Here is a 23,510-nt window from a genome sequence, read left to right as displayed (position 1 = left end):
TATGAATGAAAGGCTTTATCTGTTCCCCACTCCCTCTCTGTGAAGTGGTGTGGCTGTGGGCAAGGACCTTCTTCCTCAGGAGGCAGACAGCTCTGCTCCATGTCCTCTTCACCCCTCACACAGGAGTAGGAATAGCAAACCCCAGTCTCTTCTGCTTTCCTTTCCAGGCACACCCTTTTCCTTTTCTTGCAAGAGGAGTGAGCCTCAGCCCCTTTGCAGAAACCTGCAGACTTGCCAGGCTTACCTCTTTCTACCTCCATCACCTGCCCAGTGCTGCTGCCAAAGTCCTGTCATCCTTGTAGGGAGAACAAGCTATTTTTTTCCCTGAAACAGCAGATTTGATTTTGCCTATGCACCCATAGTAGTTGTTCTGGCTCTGCTCCTGTCCCAGGTGAGCTGCAGGATTCCTACAGGTTCCTCATGTAGTCCAGCTCCATGGATGGGCTGGTGGAGATGAGTCAGGCTGCTTGGCATTGCTAGGAAAGGTCCTGATCAGAGTGGGTAAGAAGCCTGTGCAGAAAATGCCATCTGCCAGCAGATTCTCAGTGAGGTCTCATGCTTAGAGCAGTGCAATGCAGAGTCCAGAGTGAGGGAATGGGTTTAATGCTGACTTTTGTGCCCCGGGTTGGACTGTCTGTCCTTTGCTCCTTGCAAGTCTTCACTGTCAGTTTTGGGACATCGAAGTAGATGTCAATAGAGAGGACATATCTAATACTCTCACTGCACTGTTAGAGCCACTGAGCAACAGCAGAGATTTTCCATCAGCTGAGAAAAGTCAGTACTAATTTAGGTGGGTCTTTTACTTATGTGTTAGCATTACTCAGGAGATGTTTAGGTGAATGTCATGACACTGGTATTTTTTTTTACCTCCACCAGGTTTTCTGTTTCACAGATGTGAAACCTTTAGTTGTCCCTTTTAAGAAATGCCACAGAGTTATTCAGAGTTGTTAGATTACTGTTGTAAATAAGGATTTTTGATACGATGCCTGAACATGGATCTGACAACATCTAATGACTTGTGATAGGTGTTATACATAGTCCAAAGTGGCTTATTATGTTGACTGGGAAAGAAGGAGTCGTGGTGTTATCTTGCTTTTCCTGCACACCAGAAATTAAAGTGACTGGAAAGAGTCTGTATGGATTTTGTATAACCAGTTAATGTTTTAAACATTTCTCTGTTTGTCTGGAATATGAGCTACCAGTACTTTTGTTGTTGCTGTTGCTAAGTTACGTACAAGTGTTTCTTTATGAAGTGACACCCTTAAAAAAAGCCTCCACTGTTCTGAAAGATTTTGCTGAATCTTGTTTTCTCCTTTTTAATTTTTTTTTTTAATCCCACTCCCTGCACTTCCTCCCCAGGGCAAAGAGAGATTATAGAAAATTATTCTGTGACAATAGCTCTAGAAATGGCAAATGATGATAATGAAAGAACACAAATGTTTGTTTTTGATTAGGATTGCTCTGGTGGGTTATAGTTTTTATGCACTGTCCTTTACAGAGATGCATCATCCAGTAAAGATAATGCATCATTTTTCATCGTGCATGCTGGTCTCCTGAGTGCGTGCTAGACCTCTGAAAACTACCACAGTTTTCACTCTGTAACAGCATGGGAGTCCTATGTAGATCAACTTTTAGGGAATGTTTTTGTTCCTTTTGACAGTGGAGAAGTCATTGCTGTCATAAGGGCTGCCCGCTGAAATATGGGGAGTGTTGGTTAGGGTGGTTAAATGATCTGACTTTTGAAAGTATTTCTGAAGCTATTGAGCCAAGTTTTGTCCTGGGCTAAATCCACATAACTTCACAGTGTTAGTGCTGCAGGAGCAGAGAGCCTGAAAGCAACTGGTCCATGTCAGTGGGGGTCAGCAGAACAGGGCAGAGAAGACAGAGAGCTCAAAGCATCTTTTCCTTCAGCCACCCACTCTCCCAATGGGGCCATGGGCTTTTTCTGCCTCATCTTCCAAAGGGTCTGCTGGTAAATGGGGCAATATTATTGAGTATGTGCATGCCTGCTAAAAATATGATGAAATGCATGAGAGGTGGCCAGGTGATCTGGGCAGCATCACTGACACACTTCGGAGAATGAGCTTGCAGGGAACAAAAGCAGGGTGCTAGCTCTCTTAACAAGACTGAATTTGTTTTTCTGTAGCCCTTTGAAATCTTTCTGGACAGAGGCTTTTAACTGCAATGTGCTTAGGAAGAAATTTAAAGGAACTTAAGGTTAGGCTACATTATAGGTTCAAACAGGATACACATCAAATACCTGGAAGGAAAGTATGACTATTTTGGATTGCAGGGCAGCCCAGATTTCACAGAGAAATGCCATTTCAAAGCTCCAAGGCAGACACAACAGTTTTCCTGAAATAATACCAGCAGTAATCCCTTCAAACATCCCCAAGTGTATTGGCTCACGCATGTTTTAAAATTCTTTCTCCGTTTTGTTATAAGAAACTTGCATATTTCTCTCCCCTTCACCATATGAAAATCTTCTAAGAATTTTTTATGAGCTTTTGTAGACTTCAGAATAAGCCCTCCTTCCCCTCCCCTTCCTTACTTTCTAATCCAATTTAGTCAGATAGTTACTCCAAATCCCTTGGAGGCCTGTAGTTTGTTCATTCTCCCACAGTGCTGAGATTTCCCTCCAGCCCAGCTGGCAGGAGTTTTTAGAAATAACAATATCTCAGGGGGAAGGAGCTGAAGATTGAATGGGGTCTTTTGTCCAGGTCTCTATGAAGCCAGATTAATTATGCATTGCAGAACACAGTTTAAAGCTCTGAATTAGGTCCTCATTGCAATGAAAGGAGAGCACAGGCTTGAAAACTGAAAGAATTCCCATTTCCATCAGAGGGACAGACATATAATGACTGAAAGCAGGAAGAATTTTTGAAAATTGCAATTAAACAGTATTTTGTATTTACCACTCAGTAGCAGTTGTCTTAAGCATTTACAAAAGTGATTCTTTGACATTTTTTCACATGATCGCTCCATAGGTGGCTGGACTTTGAGGATTTTCAAGTCTTTTCTGTGTTACTAGGCTACTCTTGAAAGTACTTGTGCTTTGATGAATGAGAGAGGTTTTTTTTGGCCAGCACTTACCTGAATAGAGGTCTTTAAAACCTCAGCAGTACAATTAGCAGTTGGTCAGATGATACTGATGGTACAGGAAAAAAGCGAATGGTTTTCTCCTTTATTTCTGGGGATTTTCTAAAGCTGCCTGACCCAATGTGATGTGCAATAACAACATTTTTCATGGGTTCCTAACGCACTTTAATTCCAGTTTGAGGAAAGTAAAACTCTTTTGTGGATAACAAGTCCATAATGTTATACAGATGCCAAATAAAAAGTTGTCCACAGACATTTGTATTCATAATGACACTTTCTGTCAGAGTGGGAGGTTGTGTTTTGGTAGAAGCCACAAGCGGGATAAGGATAAGGTTAGCTATGAAACCTCTTACACTAAATATCCTTAGTACTCTCAGATACGATCAAACTCGGATAGAGTGCGAGCAAAATAAGCTGATTATTTTCTTTTTTATAATAATCTTGAAATCCCATGTGTGGAATAACGCACTGCAAAGTAACTATGCCACAGTGAACTCTGCAGTTCAATTAATTTTAATTAAAAATTACCAGCTGTAAATATGCAAAGAGATAGCCACATGAATATTTGGAAGGATAGCAGTGTTTTGGGGCTGAGTAAATGATTTACTGAATCACACTAGAAAATCTACAAGTAGGAACTTAGTGTGGAAATCATTTGATACAAATATTATGCAGGAGAAGCATTTTTACAGACCAAGCAGATTAATGGAAATTAATAAAGTGTTTGGTCAATATCTGAGGCACAAGGTTCATCCTAGATTGTTTCCGCGTTGCTGCTCAGGAAGTGCAAAGAGTTAATTGGGAGCTATGTTGACCAAAAGCAATTGCTGCTGGCAGGGAATGGAGGAATGAGTACCTTTGGCAATAGTCTCCTATAGTTTGCCTTAAAGAGGGCACAGCATCAGAGCGAACATGGCTGTGTAGCAGTTCCCAACTAGTGTGCAGTTATGGAGAAGCTGCCTACAGCTGGCCTAGTCCAGAGTCATCCCAAGTTACTCTACGTTGTGGTGTCAGAATGGGGCTGGTTGAGAGAGAGTGAGAAGTGTACTGTAATGTCTTTCTAAGACACATCCAAGGCTGGTTTACCTTGTACCTCTGTCTTTGCTTCTCCTTTGGGTCTGCTTTACTCTTTTGCAACAGGAGTCAAAGAGCCTTGTTTTTCTTCTCTCTCTACTTGTCCTGGAATGAACCAGATGTAGTAATTAGTACTTCCCAAGCCTTTTCCAAAACTCAAATTGAAATAAGGTTTCTCTGATTTGAAAGAAATGCAAGTGTTTCCTATCGTCCCTCTATGCCAAGGAGGCATGGAAACAGCTCCTGCTGAATTCAAGTGCTTGGTGAATAAAGGGTCCAGAGAAGTTAATGGCAAAGCTGGAAATATCCAGCTCCCCAGGTGTGTAACAGTGGTCTAACTCTTAATGTCGGCCATTTGAACCTTCTTATTGGTAGGTTTTGGACCACACACAAACTCTGTCCAGATGGTCTCTAGAAAATATGAACGAAAGCCAGGTTTGCCTGATAACTTGCAGAGTAACAGTAGGGCTCACCACAGTAGTTATAATGCTGTCCACAAGAGATCTTTTCCATGTCACTGGTCTTGCATTAAACACAAAAGTTGTTTCTAAGGTAAGAATGCATGGACAGCTAGAGCTGTCCGGAGCCTTTCCCCACAAAACATCTTCTGTTATAAAGCTGAACAGGATGAAACAAAGTGGGCTGCAAAGTGTCATCTTTGATCTGCCAATAGAGGTGAAAAAGGCTTGCTAAGGAAATTTGCTTCTTTTTAAGGAAACCCTTTTAATTGTCTGCAACACAGCCTCATGCCAGTCTGCTTGGGAGCTGCTGTAGTTTAGAACCTGGGAGCCTCCCTTGGAACTAGGAAGTCTCAGGGCTTCCAGGCTTGGTGAGTCTGCAAGCTTGGGCTCAACTTCTTGGGGCCACAGGATAGGTGGAATCCCAGCTGCTGGGCTGAGAGTAAACAAAAGGATCTCACAGTCTTCCAGAAGAGTGTCTTACTTGGTGAATCTCAATTTGAAAGTCTGTACATGAGGGAAATCTTTCCATTAAAACAAAATAAAAATGAATATATTAATCCTCCTGCCTTGAACTTATAGTTCATAAAAACTAGAAAGATAATGAAGTTAATGCCAGGACTAGGAGTATAGTGTCCTTTGGATGTCCATTATCTGAACATTGTGGACAATCCTGTTAAAAAGACTTGTATATTTAATTTATTTAATTCCTTTCGTCCTCAGACTTCAGCTCTTACATTTGGAGAAGTTCTGAGTTTCTCCAGCAGAAGGTCATACATTTTTTTATGGTTCTTAAAAATATTACTTAAAAAATTATCCATGTGCTTTTGAAAATCCTGTTTACCTAGCTCAAATTTCTCTTGAAATATTTTTCTGTCATTCTTCTCATTGTCCAAACACAAGAATGCAAAGAAAAACTAGGTAGAAAAATGCCTCTAATGTCTGAAAGTGACCAATGTAAATCCTGTATACCATTAATGTTACTGTAAAGCTGAAGACAAGAATTCTGCACATTAAAATTATGTGAACTTCAAACCAGCAAACCAGCATTGCCATGATGACTGATACACAGTTATCTCTTTTAGTGAGAGATAAGAAAAGTTTGTAATCATAGTTGGTCTTTTTTCTTTTCTTTCTAAGCAGGCCTTGAAGTTACTCTCCTGAGCCCTACAGGGACAGTTTCAGGTGACCTAAAAATGCCAGTTTTGTCTAGTTTTACTGTAAAATCCAGGATCTTCAGCACCTGAAAATCTGATATGTGGAAGTAGATGCTCAGCTTCAGGGTTCAGCAGTTTGATCCAAGTAACCCTTGTGTCTTAGCTGGAGTATTTGCTTTCACATCAAGAAGCATGCTGCTTCCACTCAAATCTTTTGGGGTTTTTTTGAGCCGAGATATTTTTACACAGATTGCTTTTACTGGACTAGTTTAGTTTCTGAGTTCTGCATATGTGCAGTTGTAAAGAAATCAAATATTACAGCTGGAAACTGTGAGATCAGCCTTGTCACTGCCCCGGCCTCCCATCTACCGTGAAAACAAACACAGTTTTCTTCTCATGTCTGCCAGCAGGAAGGGGGTGGGGAGGCAGGCAGAGAGGCAGAGGAAAGTTTTTCTTCAAAAAGGAAGAAGGTCAACTATTTTGGGAAACTAAAACCTCTCAGCAATTAGAAAAATTCTTTTCTCTTTGCTCAGTAATTAGAGAAGTCTGCAGGCAAGCAGTAATTGCAGCAAACAGTAGAGCCTTGCAGATGGACGAGAGGTAAATGCATGTCTTTGCCTTTGCAGAAACATGTCTGCAGAAGATGAAGTGGATAGCATATTTTGCTGTGCCAACAGTTAAATTATAACACAGAGTCTATAAATCTCTGCACTGGATAAATCAGTTCATCAGGTACAGTCAGTCAGCTGATGTGCTGAAGGCAAGGACTGCGTGACTGATTTCCACCCGCTGCTTCTGACGTCTCTGTGGGACTTACTGTGTTTCTAAAGGCTGTATCCCCTGAAGACAGGGAAACAAATAGATCTCGGAGAAATTCTTACTGACTAGATGCAAAACAATGAAAAATTTTAATTCAAAACATAGAAAAATATAAATGCTAAATCTGGGAGGTTCCTTATTTGGCTGAAGAAACTACAGAATAACTGGTTAATATGGTTAACATAACTTTGTTATGGAGTCCTTGAGTCAGCCTCGCACGTTATGCCATGAGTTCAGTGTCTCTGCACTCTTCTGGCAAGCAGACCCTCAAAGGAGTCCACACAGAAAAATACAGACATGTTCCTCGTTACTTTCTTGGATGTATTTGTGAGTGTCCCTAATTTCTTTAGATTTCACCTCATTCCAATTAATAGCAACAAAACTAGGACAGGGTAAGATCTGAAAGGTGTATTTTTGAAATGGCCTATTTAAGTCATCTGGTCTTATGTTCTTCTAGTTGGGTTTTCATGCTATGAAGATTCCCTTGTATTTTCTAAGACATTATTCCAAAGCCTGATACTTTTTGTTCAACAGTTTTTTTTTCTTAATACATGCATAATTTTTTGATGCCTATGGTTCTAATTTGTTCCCTTCATTCTTCATTTGTTCCCCATATTCTGGTGTTTACATCGCAAATACTACTAGACTGCTCTTTACAGTCCTTTCTCTGAAAGCTCTTAAATATGTTATAAATGAGTTTATACAGAAAATTAAATAGTAAACTACTACAAAGCATTTCTCACCTCAGAAACTTCCCTAGTTTTCATCATATGGTTCTGGTAATCTGATGCTCAACTGACTGTAGTATTCCATGTAGGATCATATGGGAACTGTATAAGCTATTAAAATGTACAGTCTGCACTATCTCCAGATGTGTATGTGCATGCAACGCAAATTTGTATTGATCTTTGCAGCTGTGTTGCAAGATGTTGCTTATTGACTGTCTGCGATCCCTCATAGATGCCCTTTGTTCTTCATTTCTTGAGTTTTCAATCTCATTGTGGACATACGTGAGGATGTTTTCTTCCAGATGAATTCAACTGTTTTTGTAGTCTTCTAGTGGCCATGCCTCCTTTTTGTTCAGTTATATCTGTGGAAAGCATAAGTTTTCACTTCTCCCACATCCTTTAGGAAGAACTGTAACACAGAACCAATTCAGCTGTCTTTCTTTTTGTGCTTTCAGTGAGGGTTTAGCAAAATACCTAGTAAAGTGATTCAAACCATGCTGCTCAATGTACCTATCCACTGGTTGCCAGAACTGGGTACCTCAGTGGAGGTGCATCCTGGAAGGCACAAGGTCCACACCACCAGCATGGAATCTGTAGCCTTTGTCTTAACCAAAGAGATTTCTTCGGTATTCATGATTTTCTCAAACAGTGGACTGTTTCATTTCTCCATCTTGAAGATAAAACAACTTTTACTCAGAATGTACTCTAATTGAGCTTTGTGCTTCCCTCTCCATTTCCCTGCAATACCTTGCCTGGTCATTGGCTTTACAGGCAACTGTGTTTGGAGAGGAACACAGTGAAGAAGGGCCTGCAAGAATCACAAAAGAAAGATCCTTTCCTAGTGTTGGGTGTACACAGTCTTCTCAGACCATATATGCAATAGCCTTTTCTTCCCCAGATTCCCATTGTTATAACCACCATTTCTGTTTCAGACGTGGTGTTAAGTAAAAAATTTCTTTCACTACTGATGATTTTCTTATAATGTTTCCAACCTTTTCAGACCAAGTTGAAACAATATTTACAACATCATTGTGTCAAAAGTTATTTTTATGTTTTATTGTTTTCATTAAGTATTTTAAATACATATGGTATTTTAAATTTAATTTAATTTTTATTAAAAAGCTTGTGCATCTTCTGTAGCATTTTGCTGCCTAGAGTAACATGGAACAGAGGGGGCAAAAAAAGGATTTGGGAGATCTGGTGTGTCCATTATCTGAGATAGATGTTTCATTTCTGTCAGTTTTTTTTAGAACACATACCTACATTGCAGAGAGTTAGAGTAGTTTGGATGCTATGGGGAGGGAAGAAGGAGGGAGAGATTTTGGTCAACAGTCAGATATTTGCCCCAAGTCTTTCATCTGACAGTGCCTGTGTCTTTCCTGTGCTGATCACAAGATCATTAGATTATATAGGAACACAATTAGTGAGGCTGATACTAGCCATAAAATTCTCTGTCACGTGTTGAAATTACTATGCATTTGTAAACTCCTACATCATTAGCTTAAATTGCCAGTTTATTGGGATGCATAAGTATCCTGCTTTGAGCTCATTCTCTTATTTTTTTGCGGGGGGGGCCTCTGTGATGGGACTGATGTTTTTGTATCTAGGAGTACTAGTGGAAAGTCTTGGAGAAGATCCAGCCAAAGGTTTAAAAATGGCTATTACTATAACCCCAAACATTTGTTATTTCATTGCTCATCCTCTCTTCTCAGATGTCTTCCTATGAATGCAGTATGACACATCAAAAAAACCCAATGAAGCCCTCCAACAAATATTTGTTCACAGTAGGTGCATGATTCATGAGGCGTTGTTCTGCCAGCATATGGACGTGGGGTTTTTTTGTCCTGTTTATTATTAACCATTTGAAATCTTATAAACTTTTATAATATTGCACTTCAGTGTCTATATTGGAGACTACAGAATTTCCTTTATTTGAGATGCTATAAACAAAGTAATTTCATGAATCACTATGCCATAGGGACTGGTGTAGTTATTGTTTTTAATAAAAGTTGCTGGCATCCTTAAATTTTTGCTCACTAATGGGTGGAGATTTAGTGTGGGTTTTCTCACCAAGGCCTAGGAAGGTCCATGATGTAAGTCTTAGATAGTCCAGTCCTGAGTGGATGCCAATCAGTAAAGGTGAAATGGATTTCACCTACATTTAATGGTCTAAATGTGACTTTAGATGCACATGAGCAATTTACTCTTCTGTTTTCTTTTTTCATTAATAGAAATAGGCCTGTATCCAGACAGTGATTCGTCTGAACTACATAAACTACCTAAAATAAGAATGAGATGATTACTCTCTGGTAGTCCCTAATACTTTTCTGATGAATAGGGTGCAGGAATCCTAGATGAGGTTTAGAGATGATACCCAATTTTACATAGGTAAAAGCAGATGGGATGAATCTTGCCAACAAAGACAGCCATAGCATTCAAACAAATATCAACTCAACACTTCAAATACCTTCTACTACTCTGAAATGGAGTGAGAGTCAAAGAGAGTAAGAGTGAGAATTGACATGCACCACCAACATGCTTTTTAGCACATATTTCTGTGGAATGTAGAAGGAATTAATTAAAACTATGGTCCTGAATGAAAAAGCAGTATTTTCTATTCAGTGTAAGTATGAACACAATTGTACCTTATACCTCATTGAATAGGTATAATAATTATTGTGATTGGCTTGGAATGTAAATAGGACCGCAAGTCTTGTGATAGTTCTTGTACTGCTACTTTCTGAGTGTGCAGAAGCTTCAGTTTGGAAGGCATTTTAGGAAACATCTTCTGTTTCAGAAAGCAGGACTGACACTTTACCAGGGAATGAGAGTTTGCTGTACTCTGTTCTGATGAAAATCCTTGCAGCAATCCTTAACTGATGGTGCTGAGAAACGGAGTGGAGCAAACTGGTGAAAGTAGCTATTTCTGCTACAGTGCTTTCCACAGGTCATCCAGCTTTCCGAGATCCATTGTCTATTTTGGCTGTAAGACAAATAGTCTGTGTTTTCTGAAATTGAGGTTAGACCTTATGAACGTGTCGTAGTCGTGTTTTGAAGATTAGATACTGTAATAATTTATCTTCCTTCAGTAATGATTTTGAAAAGTGTCCAGGTAAATATGCCTCTATATCTGCTGCTGAAGTCAATGGTATCAATCAGAAAGTGGTTTATTGCAAAGGGTTCATTTCAGAACTGGTTTTTTTTCACTCTAGTTTATATGATCATAACTTGCTTTCTTACTCAAGTGAACACTAAAGTTGGTTAATTTCCATTTTTCCATAGCAATATTTTCAAACCACGAAAGGTCTCACTCTCTTCTCACTTCAGATCAATATTGACATGACTTCTGTTTGGTAGTAGTGCCAATATCACTAGGCCCAGGTACATTATTATAAGTTTTGTTTAAATTCAGGCTAATTTCAGCTTACCATGCAAGTTTTCAATATTATCTAACATTGTGCTATAACTCTTACAGCTAATCAACAATTTGTTCAAAACGTACTCCAGAATTTGTATTTAGGACTTGAAGAATTTGAGTTTTAAATAATATACAGTAACTCTGTTTATGTGTTTTCTTTTGCTTTGCAAATCCAACAAAATCTTTAGCAAATTGCTGTTTTATGTAGATTCATAGGCAATTGACCTTATTTTGCAAAGCATGTACAACATAAATGAGACATTAAGATTTCGAAGTTTAATATGCTGGAGGGAGAAAAGAAACCAAATTATATAACACCTTGTAGCAATAAATATTTTATTTTGGTTATGGTGTGACATTCAATGACTGTAAGCTATACAAATCAGGATTTCTATTTGCTTATGCAGCTGCTCCTTTACACGTTTCATTCACAATGTTTTTTCATGAAGTTGCAAGCTGACACTTGCCATGTTTTCTGTTCATTTGTCTCAGAGCTCTAGATTGGAATGACATAGTCTATGAACCGTGTTTGAATCTGTGAGCTATGTTTGATTTCTGTAGGCATAGGTCCAACATCAGTATAACTCTGTGCTTTTTCTGAAAAAATGCAAAGCATTTTAAAAAGAGGTTGGTACCATTAGCCCTATTTATTCTAGTTATAAAAACTGAGGCAGGTCTTGTGTAGCTTTGTGGCCTACGGTCAGTTAAGCAGTATTGCCTGGGTTTCGCTGGGAACTCATGGAAGCAGGACTCATGAGGTTTTTGAAGTGGTTGTAGGATTTGAGGTCTGAGTCATGATGGGCAGTTCTTGCTGTGTTTTATTCAAATTTAAGGTATTTCTTATAACTAGGATCTTGAACCTGTAGCACTTGAGTTCTGCAGCTGATTCTCTCATTGACTTGGGAACATGGTCAACATTTCTGTGCTTCAGAGTAATATAAATGAATCCATTAGCTTCACTGCAAGAATTAACTAATGTTTGGAGTTGCTAAAGTGAAAAGAATCTTATTATTTACCAATTGATGTTTAATATTAGTAACTTTAAATGCTCTTTTTATTGAAACAAAGATTAATTTTCCTCCACATATATGGCTTGAGACTTCTTAGACCACAAATTAATAGAGCAGAAGTATTTCTGTTCTTTGTCTAACTGAGAATTGAAGACTGATTTTTTTTTTTTTTTAAAAGGTGCCTTATAATTTTCTATTTCCTTCTTTCTAGGATTTATCATTTTAACCCAAGGAAAGTAGAATGGACAAATAAACAAACAAAATCCCTGATATTTAAGGTAAAATAATTGAAGAAAAAATTATTCTTAAATATAAGATAATGAAGTTATTTGAAAATTAACTGTGTCTGAAAGAATAATAAAACTTTCTGTTGCTGTTTTAGAAATAACTTTTATATTTTTCAACTTTCATCTCCTTTATTTCAATGCACATGATGAAATACATTGAGATTTACATGTGGATATTTTATCTGTCAATCTATCTAATTGTGCTTTGAAGGTTTTTATCAGTACACTTTTCCAGTACCTTATAAATCATTACTTTAACATTAAACATATCTTGCCTAGATATCCTGACTCCAAGTATCTGTGTTGAAGTCTGCTGAAAGAAATGGAAATCCTTTGACTGACTGTCATGGATTCAACATCCCAAACACATTTTGGCTTAAATTTTGTATTTACTTCGACACAATGATATGAATCAAATTTCTGTCTTTCTTAAAGAATAAGCTGTCTGTTAACTATATCAGCAACTACACTGAAAACAGAATTAAAAGAAAGCACAGTTTAATAGTGTTGATAGTATGGGCACTTTATACTAATTCTGACCCTTATTGCAATTTTACTTAACTTTTATTTTTCATATTTAGATTTAATCAAGGAATTAGATTGCTGTTATTTACATGCTGAAATATATTGACTAATATTTACACATTTATGTACTGGTATAAAAAAACCCCGATTAATACAGATTGAAAGAGCTGTCCTGCATTATTCTTCTTTATGAACTCTAATTTAGACACCTTAAATACTTACATGCTCTTATCCATGTGCCTGGTTGATTTTAATGATATAAAAGTGGCAGAGTGACTACAAATGAAATTCCTCACTCAACAAGTCATCCAATAATTATTTCTGCAAAAAATTGCAGAATTTTCCTAAAAAGTACCTTAAGTGATTCCATCAGGGGTAAATACATTTCTGGGAGGCAGATTGCAGAAATTTAGGTCTTTGTTTTCAAAATTAAGTCAGAAAAGCTATTCAATCAATACTGCATTGTGATGAATATACTTTTGATCGTAAATGCAGTGTTTCTTTTGCACTTGCCAAAGAAATGAGGTTTTCCAAATGATAAGCAAGGAAAAACAGTCTGTTTCAGAGATATGGGAGGGGCAAAACTATGTTTCCTCCTTTATTTTTATTTTCTTCTGGCAAAAGCCAGTGAAAGCATTTAGGGAAGAGATCAGTCTCCTTAAGAAATGACCAGAGATCGTTGGGAGGAAGGGAGAAGAGACTGAGGGAAAGCACAAAGTGCTGCCATCGGAGAGGGCCAAGACAGCTGAATCAGGGTGATACAGACTTTTCATTATCAGAAACAATTGCTCTGTCAGGAGCAACATGGGACTTCATGCAATGTTTTTGAACTCTGATTCCTGATAGGAGTGTGTTACATAACTTTTGCTTTGTGAGTGCTGGCAACTGTCAACCTACAGACACAGCCAAAAGCACTGTGCTCAGCTGCTTGCTTTTCTTTTTTTCAAAAATCACCTATATCTGGGCCAAGCATTAAACAGACCAGCCTATCTTTACCCTTTCCCCTGCCCCCTCCATCAACAGAAGCCTGGTTTTCATCACAGATTAATAAATGAAATCTTTTATCATTTTGCTGTGCTTCCCACAGCATTTTGGTAGGAGTTAACAATGCTCCAAGTCAATATTGCCATAGTGCTTGAAATGTCTTTGCATGTTTGTTCACTTGAAAGAGTTGTGGCGGTGGGATTAGAGAAAGACTTTTAAACTGTCAGTGTGTACAGCCTCAGAAACTTCAAGATGGTTTTGCTTGCGTTCGGTTTGACAAAAATCTGTTATGGAACTATTGCTATTGCTTTTGTCTTTCAGTTTTATAATAACAATATTTTTTTTAAAAAAGAGCCCATGTTATATCTTCCGCTGTCTCCTGAAGTGATTATTTATATCATTTGCTGTTAAGGAAATATGTCTAAGTGCTGAGGAATTTTAATTAAGCAGACTCAGCTGGAACAAATAGCTGTAGGATTTCACAATACTGTTCTGAAATTATTGGCAGGCCCAGAAGCCAGGGAAATTCTTGAATTTTGGGGTTTTACCATGGCAGACATAGCCATTAAATCTTTCTTACTTGTTTTCAAATCAATGGTTTTGTAGACCATGTTATTTCACAATTGCTGTCAGTGGTTGTTCCTCTTTCTTACTTTCTCTTCCATCTGCCCTAAAAAAGATACAATTTTAGCAAAACAAGCAGAACCTCTTCCACATTTATAAGAGAAGTGCTTATTGGACTAAACACCATAGGATTTCTTTGTGTTCAGATGAGTTATTTATGGGAAAAAATTGGGGTTTTTTTCCTTGGAGGTGGAGGCAATTCTGCCGAGCCCTTGAGGGCAACCGCACTTGTAGGTATTTACTGAATTTGTGAAAATTTAACAATAAAGACATATATTAAATTCTGCTGTAATATATCCTTTTCTGAGTAGTATGCTCATCAAAAAACAAGTTAAAACTTTTCTGTGTTGTGTAACTAATTCTCTGTTTATATGGTAAACACTTCTCTGTTTTGCTTTCCAAGGGCCGTCATTCCCTGCCTGCCTAATCTACTGTTGCTAACAAAAACGACAGTAACAAACCAGGGAGGAACAGCCTTCTCTGGCCCTTTGTTTTCACTCTGCTGGGTGAACACCTGGGGTTTTTTTCCCTTTGCCTTTTCTCTTTTCTCCTTTTCTCTTCAGGGAAAGGAAACCATTTGTATGTTGCACTAAGGAAAAGTGATTGAAAAGTGGAAGCCCATACTTTTCTCTTCAGCAAGCGGAGATCTGTTTTCAGCCTGATGTTTGGTGAAAGGAAGCTTCAGAGCTGCAGGCCAGCTGCCAGGAATGTCTGATTTCCTTTCCACCCAGTCCTATGATCCTCCCTTTTGGCAGTGATTACCGATGACCACAGCTGTCATGCTAGGTCATGGTAAGCTGTCAAGCAAGGTAGTACATGAGATATACAAGGCCCAGTCCTTGATCTGTGCTGAAGAACAAGATCTTAAATTGAATCTGGTATCAGCCAGTGCGTGAGCATACCACAGCAAGAAGCGTCGGGCTGATGTCAGCTTGTCATTCCGGTTTCTTGAGAAGGTGGGCAAGCAGTAGGTGCTTTTCTAAGCTTTACATAGCTCATAATATCCTGAAGCATGAGGAGGGGTTATAATTTAGTCAGAACAGCTGATTGTCAAGAATGGGCAAGTCCTTCCAGCCAGCTGAAATGAGAAATAGCACTTTGCATTGCTCTCACCCAACAAGTATGTAACGATACAGGACAACTCCATAATCAGTGATCAGAACAAGAGCATTCAGGTGGTTGTGCTGCATGCAGCACTCTATGGGTGACTGACTGTTGACATTATAGATGTGACTGAAAATCAACACAGGACTGCGGACTTCAGAAAATGATGGATACTGTTGTCAGGGACATAACTTCTAAAAATAGGACTTGCAGTCTACGTAAGACAGTATTTTGTTAAGCTTCATATGTTCAGTGCCAAGTGCACAAGTGTCTTCTGAAGAGTTAGTATTTTACTACATCTTATACTGTTATGCTGGCTTTAGAAAGCGCTTTTTGCTGTAGCATCTGTTCTGCTTCTAACAGCATATTAAATGACATGACTAAAATCCGTTAGGTGTTTGCTCTGTATGCCTTCCTCCACAGGGGGAGGCATTTGTGATGAAGTGTTTGTTTTTAAAACATATAAGAACAGGTTGCTTTCTGTTTCCCAGAGAAAAAAAGATCAACACTAGAGGGACAGAAGGTCATAAACACTGTGATTGTCCATTGTTTTTGTGGGAGTTTTTTGCCACTTTAGGCTGGCACAGCCAAGGAATTTGCCTTCAAAATAGCCTCAGGGCATGTGGATGTAGGTGATGCTGATTTCTTTTGGTTCTCATTTTAGATGGCTCTTGTTCCAGTTGGGAGGTTGATCACCTTGGCAAGTTCCATCTGAACTTCATTTGGTATGATTTACTTCAGAATAGTAAACATAATTTCAGTTCTTTTGCTCTCTGTTCTCACAAAACACCTATGGCTATGTAACAAATCTTACATAAAATTAAATCTGACTTTATTAAGCTCTTACACAAGGTTGGTAGAAAATTTCGGGAACCCTCTGGACAAGAGCCAGTTTCTTTACAGATTTCTCCTGGTCAAACAAGGCAACTAATGACTAATTTTCAAAAGGCTGGGGAATCCACAGCTACAGCTAAGAGGGGTAAAAAAATGTGATAAATAAACAAGTCCATATACAAACCCTTCCTCAGGAAACCAGCATGGGAAGCACAGACATTTAGAATGACAATCCAGCGTGTTTTGCCAAAGAGAGACTTTCCAAAACAGCTGTAGAAATGGTTACGGTATACTTGAACGTCCATTTTAATAGCATTATAGCCTCAACTGTTTATATTTTAATCTAATAGTTTTCATGCTGTTAGCCATATTTATTGCAATTGTATAAAGTTTTAAACCTATATAAGTAACCCGTGAGAGGGAGTGACAGACTTCAACAAACACTGCTGCCCATGAACCTGGTTACCTTCCAGCCTCTGTTCATTCAGGTACAGTCGATCTTGAGGCTGTGACAGAAGCTGTTGTTCGGTCTCCCTGTGGGATACGACATTTGCTTCGTTTGTTCAGAAAGCTTTTCATAACTGTCCCATGTCTGGAGCACTCAGGTGGGAATATACTTCCTCTCTTTGAATAATGGCTGAACTCCCAGTGGAAGAGGAGGTATTTAAATAACTGTGTTGCCATGTAGAGTATCTCATGATTTCAATCCTCAGAGTCCCTGAGCTATCTGAACACATATTTATAATCAGCTTAGTGAATGCTCTCTCTGGCTATTTATCAGCTGTGACCCTGTGTTTCCATTTTACAAGTGCAACTTAAGAATATGATATGTCCTGTCATTAGCAGATTTTTTTTTTGTCTCCAAGAACAAAAACTTCCCAACAAAGGACAAACCTTCTTTGTGTAATATATATACATTCTTCTCTGCTTTGCTGACTTGGACTATGGAATATAGTTGCTGAGACATGAAAGGATTTCTGTGTCTGTCCCTCACTGCCATGTTATCAAGTTTAGCTCTAAATATGGAAGGACCTGTGTCCATAGTGTTGAACTCTCCTACAGTCCAAAAACCCAAATTGACTTCTGGGAGAAGTCTCTGACCTATACTAACTTCTGAGCTGTGGGTAGGAATTAGATATAATCTGGCACTCTCCCAAAGCCTAGCTGATCCAGACTACAACTGTGTCGAGGCTGCCCCACCACTTTGACAGGAAAGATATTTGATGTTGCTTAACCTACCAGGATATGTACAATTCTTAGCCTTAAATAGACCCATCTGTACTGGATAAAGGGAGGACTCAAGCCCCTTTAGTGAGACTCAGATGTCTAAATTTCAGTTCAGATTGAGACTTTGTGAGGCTATTTGCAGACATCATGGTTTCTGAAAGCTCAGAGACACAATTTTGTGAATAATTTTTTAAGTATCACTGCTTTTATTCAGAAGTAATACCATTTTGGCAAGACTGAGTGTCCTGGCATGGTGAAAGCACCATCAGAAGTCAAAAAATGGGCTTCCCTGATTTGACATCTTCTGAAGAGTTGGGTTTAGTAGGTCTGTTTGTGATGACATCAGTGGTTTGAGCACAAAAACAAGCAGCCGTGGCTGCTTCCATTTAGGAATGTGGATAGTGATGGTGGTGCAATATTGTCAGAGCTTCCACCCCAGCATTCAAAGCTGTATGCTTCACCTCAAATAAGAACAACCAAAGCTTACTTGGAAGTGCTCTAGGGTTTTCTGCTGAGTGAGGGATATGTGGATTCAGGCCCCTAAGGGTGCTATTGGTGTAAGGTTCTGATTGCCTCTTTCCTGCAAAAGTCTTCTCCCCTCTGTGCTATAGTTTAAAGCGAATGATGATATTAACACTGGCTACTTTGAACAAAAAAGTGAGCTTGATCTAGCCACCCTCACCCAAAGGGATGAGTGAGGCCCGTGAATACGGAAGGGGTTAATGAGTAAATCCTACGATGAACAGTGAGTTTAAAGAAGAGCTGTGGTGTAGAGAAATGAGGAATTCCTTACACACTTGTCCATTTACCCTTTCCTTCGGCAGCTTGACCAACTGAAGCAGCCTCTGGCTGCTGGGAATCCCATCTCCATGCACCTATGTGCCTTGTGATCACACAGGGGTTGCAACCTGGGCTGAGACTGTGCAACCTGCTCTGGGAGCTGGGCCACTGCACCAGAGGTGGGCATACCATCACATGAGAGACCCACTGAAGATGTATGCAGCATTGACCCAGGGAAAGTGAAGGCAGGTGTCTGATGTCCTTGGTAATGCCTTGACCATGAGGCTGTATGCTCCAGGGTACATCATGTTACTGTAAATAAAAAGTGATACTTTGGAGTGATGATGTTTTTGTCTGTCTCAGCTGAACTTGTGCTAGCAAACAAGGAAATTCTTGAAAAAATGCTACAGAGGCCTTCATGTTCTCCATCTATTGACTCTGCATGAGAATTATCTGCCCCTTGCAGCACAACTGCATTTTACTTATCTTGTCAGCCAGTCTTCCCCTTATAATTGAACAATATTTGTATCTCATATTTTTTACTGAGTAACCATCAAGCTTCAAGATAGGCTTTGGACTAAGACGGCTGTGTTGGTCAAAGCTTATATACCGTTGACAGCAGTAACTCAATAGGATATCAGAGAATACTGAATATCCACTTTTAGAAGGCCGTAAATTGACTTCTATTGGATAATCAGAAATGAGAATCAATACGCGTTTTTGAAAGTTTAGATTTACAGTTTAAAACCAAATCTTTGCTCTTCCAGCACAATATTATTTGTGAAGGGAGCGTTAGTTAAAAATTGTGTTTAAGAACAACAGAAATTTTTGTGAAATGTGGATTGACTCATAATTTTTAAGGACATGCTAAAACATTAAACGAAAAAACCCACATCTATTAAAAATGCATAAAATTCTACTTGCTTGCTGTCCAAATAGGAATTCAAATGAAGTTAAATGGATGGAAATTCTGTTCAGACATACTTCAGATGGTTCATATCCTCTCCTACGTGGGATAGGATGTGAACCAGATTTAAGAGAAAACCGCTAAACTCTTTGTGAAGAAAAGCATTTCATTAGGGTGAAGGATTGGATTAGAAATGACTGTATTTCTCATGAAGGGGTCATCAGTCGTGAAGTTTTATTCTTTGAGTGCCCTCAAGAGACCAGGCAGATCTGATCTGTGAGGAGTGCTGCTGACTCAGGCTGCTGTAGGAAGGCGTTGAAGGACAACCAGGGAAATCTCTGACCTTCACTTTGCCGCTGACCGTCACTTGGGTTTTCCTGCCTGGAAGAGAGGCAGTGGGTTGGGGTAGCTGGGGAGGAAACAGAGACCAGAACATTGACCTCAATCTAAACACAATACAGAAAAAGACAATAAACTCCAGGAGGAAAAACACAGGAGTGATTTACCTAGGAGGAAGTGAGAATATTAAATTCTTTCAAGTAACTTCAGGAGGTGTAATAGAGGAAATCTATTGAAAACACACAGTGAAGACATCTGTCTTTAGCCAGCAAGTCCTATGACACACAGAAGTGTTAGGTATCTACTATATAACTAATATTTTACAGCTGATTAAATCTGTGAATGCTGTGGGATTATTACAGTTGTGCAGTCACATTACTTTTCTGCCTCTGGAAAAGTAGAGAGCTTATAAACAGTAATAAATTCAGCCTAATTTATCTGTTCATCCGAATATCCATTCAATGTGGCAAAATTGTAAGCCCTCTTTTCTAGTGTTGACAAAGACTTTTGATGCGGATCAAAAGACCCTCTCCTCTCCCTCTCCATCCATCTTTCCCTCTCCCTCTCCTCCGTCCTTCTCCATCTCCTCCCTTTCTCCTCTCCCTCTCCTCTCTCTTCCATATACCGAAAAATGTTGTGTTTAATGCAGAGCAGAACTGTAACTATATGAATTGTCAAAAGCATAGAAAGATTTTGGTTTTTTTGCTTTTCTGCAGGGTTTGCACAAGAGTATCACGTTGGTTTTAGATTTTGACAAGACTTCTGCTTTTGATGCTTATCCTTACCAGAGAGTGAGAAGACCTTTTTACCGTCACAGCTCTTTTCAAAAGACATGGGAAAGCATCTGGAAAACCAGATTTTAACAGTGGGTAAGTTATAAATAGTAACATACAGAATCACACTCCGAACGGAAATTATTTGATTTTTTTCATTACAGCATTATATTACATTGACTCTGGTTTCCGTGTACTAGAAGCATGTATTATATCCTTATCATATCCTTAGGTTCCTAGACACAGAGATCAATTAACATATGTCAAGAGTAATTTTTACAGTCTAACTGCACCTGGCTAACTGATAGCACCTACAGATATGGACAGAACGGAGGACCAGAATTTAGGTATCTTAAAGGAATTATTTCCTGTCAGATGATGAAGATGAAATAATGGAAAGTATTTGCTTTTTGTCTAGTCTGTTGGGTTTGATATTTTTATAACTCTTAACCCAGACTAAATCTTCACCCATTTTGAATGTGAAAAGAAAAATAGTATTTCTGTCTTTTATAAGGTACACATTCATTAAAAAGGAAACTAGGAAACCATCTTTAGAGTAATTCCTTCTATAAGAAAGAGTCAACACTCCCAATTTGTTCCCTCTACCCCCACAAGCTACAGCTTAAAAACACAATTCTATAATTAAAGTGAAAATAAATTTTACTTTGTCTTAATTGATGCCATATTGACAGGTAAATGCGATTGGTTTTGTTTGTGTGCCTAGTACATTGTGCTCATGTTCAGTGCTGTAAAAGGAAAAACAGTAAAATTGTATTCTGCAGTGTTGAAAGTAGTTCATTTCAAGGAAAATAATGAATTTTGTCAAATTGACAGTTATGACTAAATGTGCCCAAGCACAAGACACCTTGAGTAAAGCAGTATGGCTGTAAACTACTCAATTTTCTTCCCAAAGCAATTTGAGAAAAAGTGTCTTCAGAATCTACCATGTAGCATGTGGGTAAAGGAAGAACATACCGACAACTTACTATGAATGTGTCTCATCATTCCATACTTTGGCACATCTTTTCTTTGTTCCCTGTACTAATATTGTGACTGAATATGTGGAAATATATCTTACCATATCAGTATTTACTTGGTTTTAACCGTGTTGAACAATGGTTTTATAAAATAGGGAACTGAGAAGGCTTTGAAAAGAATCATTGTTAAGTTTAATGCTCTGTTTGCAGGTCAAGAATGAAAGTAGAATTTAACATTTTGTTTATTGCTTTTTCATTGCGTACCGTTAAGGCTACTTGATGTGTTTGGCCAGCCTGGTTATCATTCCCATAATTAAAAGAGTTCCGAAGTGCAGGAATACTTCTAGGAAAACAAGAGAATTAGATCAGTAGAGAAGATTTGATTTATGAACTATTGTCCCTCTTATATTGGATGTCTTAATTTAGGAAGATCCAGATACACAGGGATTTTGTAACAAGTACTTTAAATTCAGGTGCACTGTGGATTTAATTTCAAAAAGCAGTTTGCTGCTCTTCTGTCTTTATAGTTGAGGTAGTCTGTTTGTAGAGTCTAGTAAGTGATTCAACTGAACTTAATGTGCGTGTCACATGTGATGGTATGACCAATTTAAAAGTCTTTGGAAAGTTCTGTATTTCTTCATTAGAGAATATAAAGTTATTTGTCACCTCTGAGTTACCTTGACTCTGAGTCTTCATTCAAATGAGCGCCAACGAGTAGCAATATTTCTGAAACTGCATGGTGACATAATAAACTGTGCTGAGAAATTTCTAAAGCTGTTCGTGTTCTATTTCACAGGCCTGTGTGTTACATTTTTCTCGTGCGCTCTGGCAGCATTTGCTGTATATGGGAGTCTGCATCAGCTAATGGCAGACTTAGCTGCAGCAGTGTGGCAGACCTGTGACTATATACTGAGGCTGGAGAATCATCATGGATACAACCCTGGACCTGTACCTAATGCTAAACTGAGAATTATGGCGCCTCAGTGACATGTACTTGAGCAGGAGGAGGGTGTGCTGTGAATCTTTGATAAAGTCATGCTCCAGCAGGCCATGTGCCCTACAGTAGGATCTGGGTGGATATGGGGGGAATGTTTGGTTGTGAGTTTGTCTTAAAAACCACACAAACCAATATACCAAAGGAAATTTTGTACGCAGTTGCCATCTACTTCCAGTAAGCAATGAGAAAGTAGGGGTATATGCCGAGTCTCCTGGCAATCTTTTGTGTTTGCCTTTCATGCTGTGCATGTAAAAGTGCATAACTTTAATATGTAGTTTTTATATTCTCAACCTACTCTGTATTTCAAATGATGAAAAAAGACCTGTGTTACAGGTAAATTTTGGAGAAGATAAAGCAAAGCAACCAAACACTAGAGGTAAATCAGGGTAGAGGATTTCATATTATGGGGCCAAGAAGCTAATGCAGACACATAGCTAGAGAAGTGGGGTGGGTACTGTGTGCATGACCAGCACTTCCAATATGATTTTGTCCTTCTTAAAACCACTGGCACTGCTGAACAAACTATGTAAATTCGGCTCTATTTTTGATTGTTATAACTGTTTCCTTCTGATAACCTAAAATTAAATACTCTGTGGTTTCAGCAACAAAAGCTCAAATCCTAGCTGTGCATGTTAAAGAAACCTCCTTGTAAACCAAAAGTCCTACTTCCATAGAGCATCATTGGCACTTGCTGTGAGATGTTTGGTCTGCTAACAGACTGCAGCAGGACAAGGAGTACATGGGGACTTATTGGAATACATCTAAGGAGTAATGGCTTATAAAGACTTGCAATAAATAATGAATGCCCAGGGTAATATTCTTTCTAATGAACATTTTAATGATTACTTTTCCCCAGTAGGGGACTTTCAGACTTCTTAACAGAGGCACAGAATGAACTCTTTGTGCTGCGGCTGTCTCTCTCCATCACTTTTTGTTTTCTTCTCGCCTGTCCCTTATTGCTAGCTGCCACTGATTCACTCTGCCTCCAGCTGTGAGGGTAAAGTTTACACTGTCTTCAAAACCTGCTCTTTGTTTTCTTCAGTTAGGGTAAAGCTTGATGGGGGACAAAGCAAAGTGCCTCCCCTGCCCACTGGAATGCTCTGGGCAGCATTTCTGTGACTCAACCCTGCTCCCTACACCAAGTATGAAGCGGAAACAGAAGAACCAAGAACTGCGTTTGCAGTAAGATACTGTCCCAGACTGTCCTGGTAACATATTGAAGATTAGCTGGATAACTTTTTAAAACGTCATCCAAGGAAAATTTCAGACATTTTTACATGGAAGAAATGTATCCTCAGAGCATCCGTACTTTCTACATAGCTCATCTTTTTCTTTAGATTCTTTGGTAGATGCAGGCTTCTTTCTTTTTTTTCCACATTTTTTCCTAAA

At 38.8% G+C, this 23,510-nt stretch overlaps 1 long non-coding RNA gene across 1 annotated transcript in view; it reads left to right on the top strand.

Moving 5' to 3' along the window:
* LOC108495739 overlaps window positions 1-21,915 on the top strand; it is a 180,272-nt gene extending 158,357 nt beyond the window's left edge. Inside the window, exons 6-8 of the long non-coding RNA XR_001874220.1 lie at window positions 11,975-12,041; window positions 15,952-16,012; window positions 20,091-21,915. This is a non-coding gene — a long non-coding RNA (uncharacterized LOC108495739). The remainder of the gene's footprint in view (window positions 1-11,974; window positions 12,042-15,951; window positions 16,013-20,090) is intronic.
* Window positions 21,916-23,510: the final 1,595 nt, after the last annotated feature.

This window comes from Lepidothrix coronata, unplaced genomic scaffold, assembly GCF_001604755.1.
Source record: "Lepidothrix coronata isolate B3197 unplaced genomic scaffold, Lepidothrix_coronata-1.0 Scaffold33, whole genome shotgun sequence".
NCBI classification, from domain to species: Eukaryota; Metazoa; Chordata; class Aves; order Passeriformes; family Pipridae; genus Lepidothrix; species Lepidothrix coronata.
This window is presented reverse-complemented; position numbering and strand designations above follow the sequence as displayed.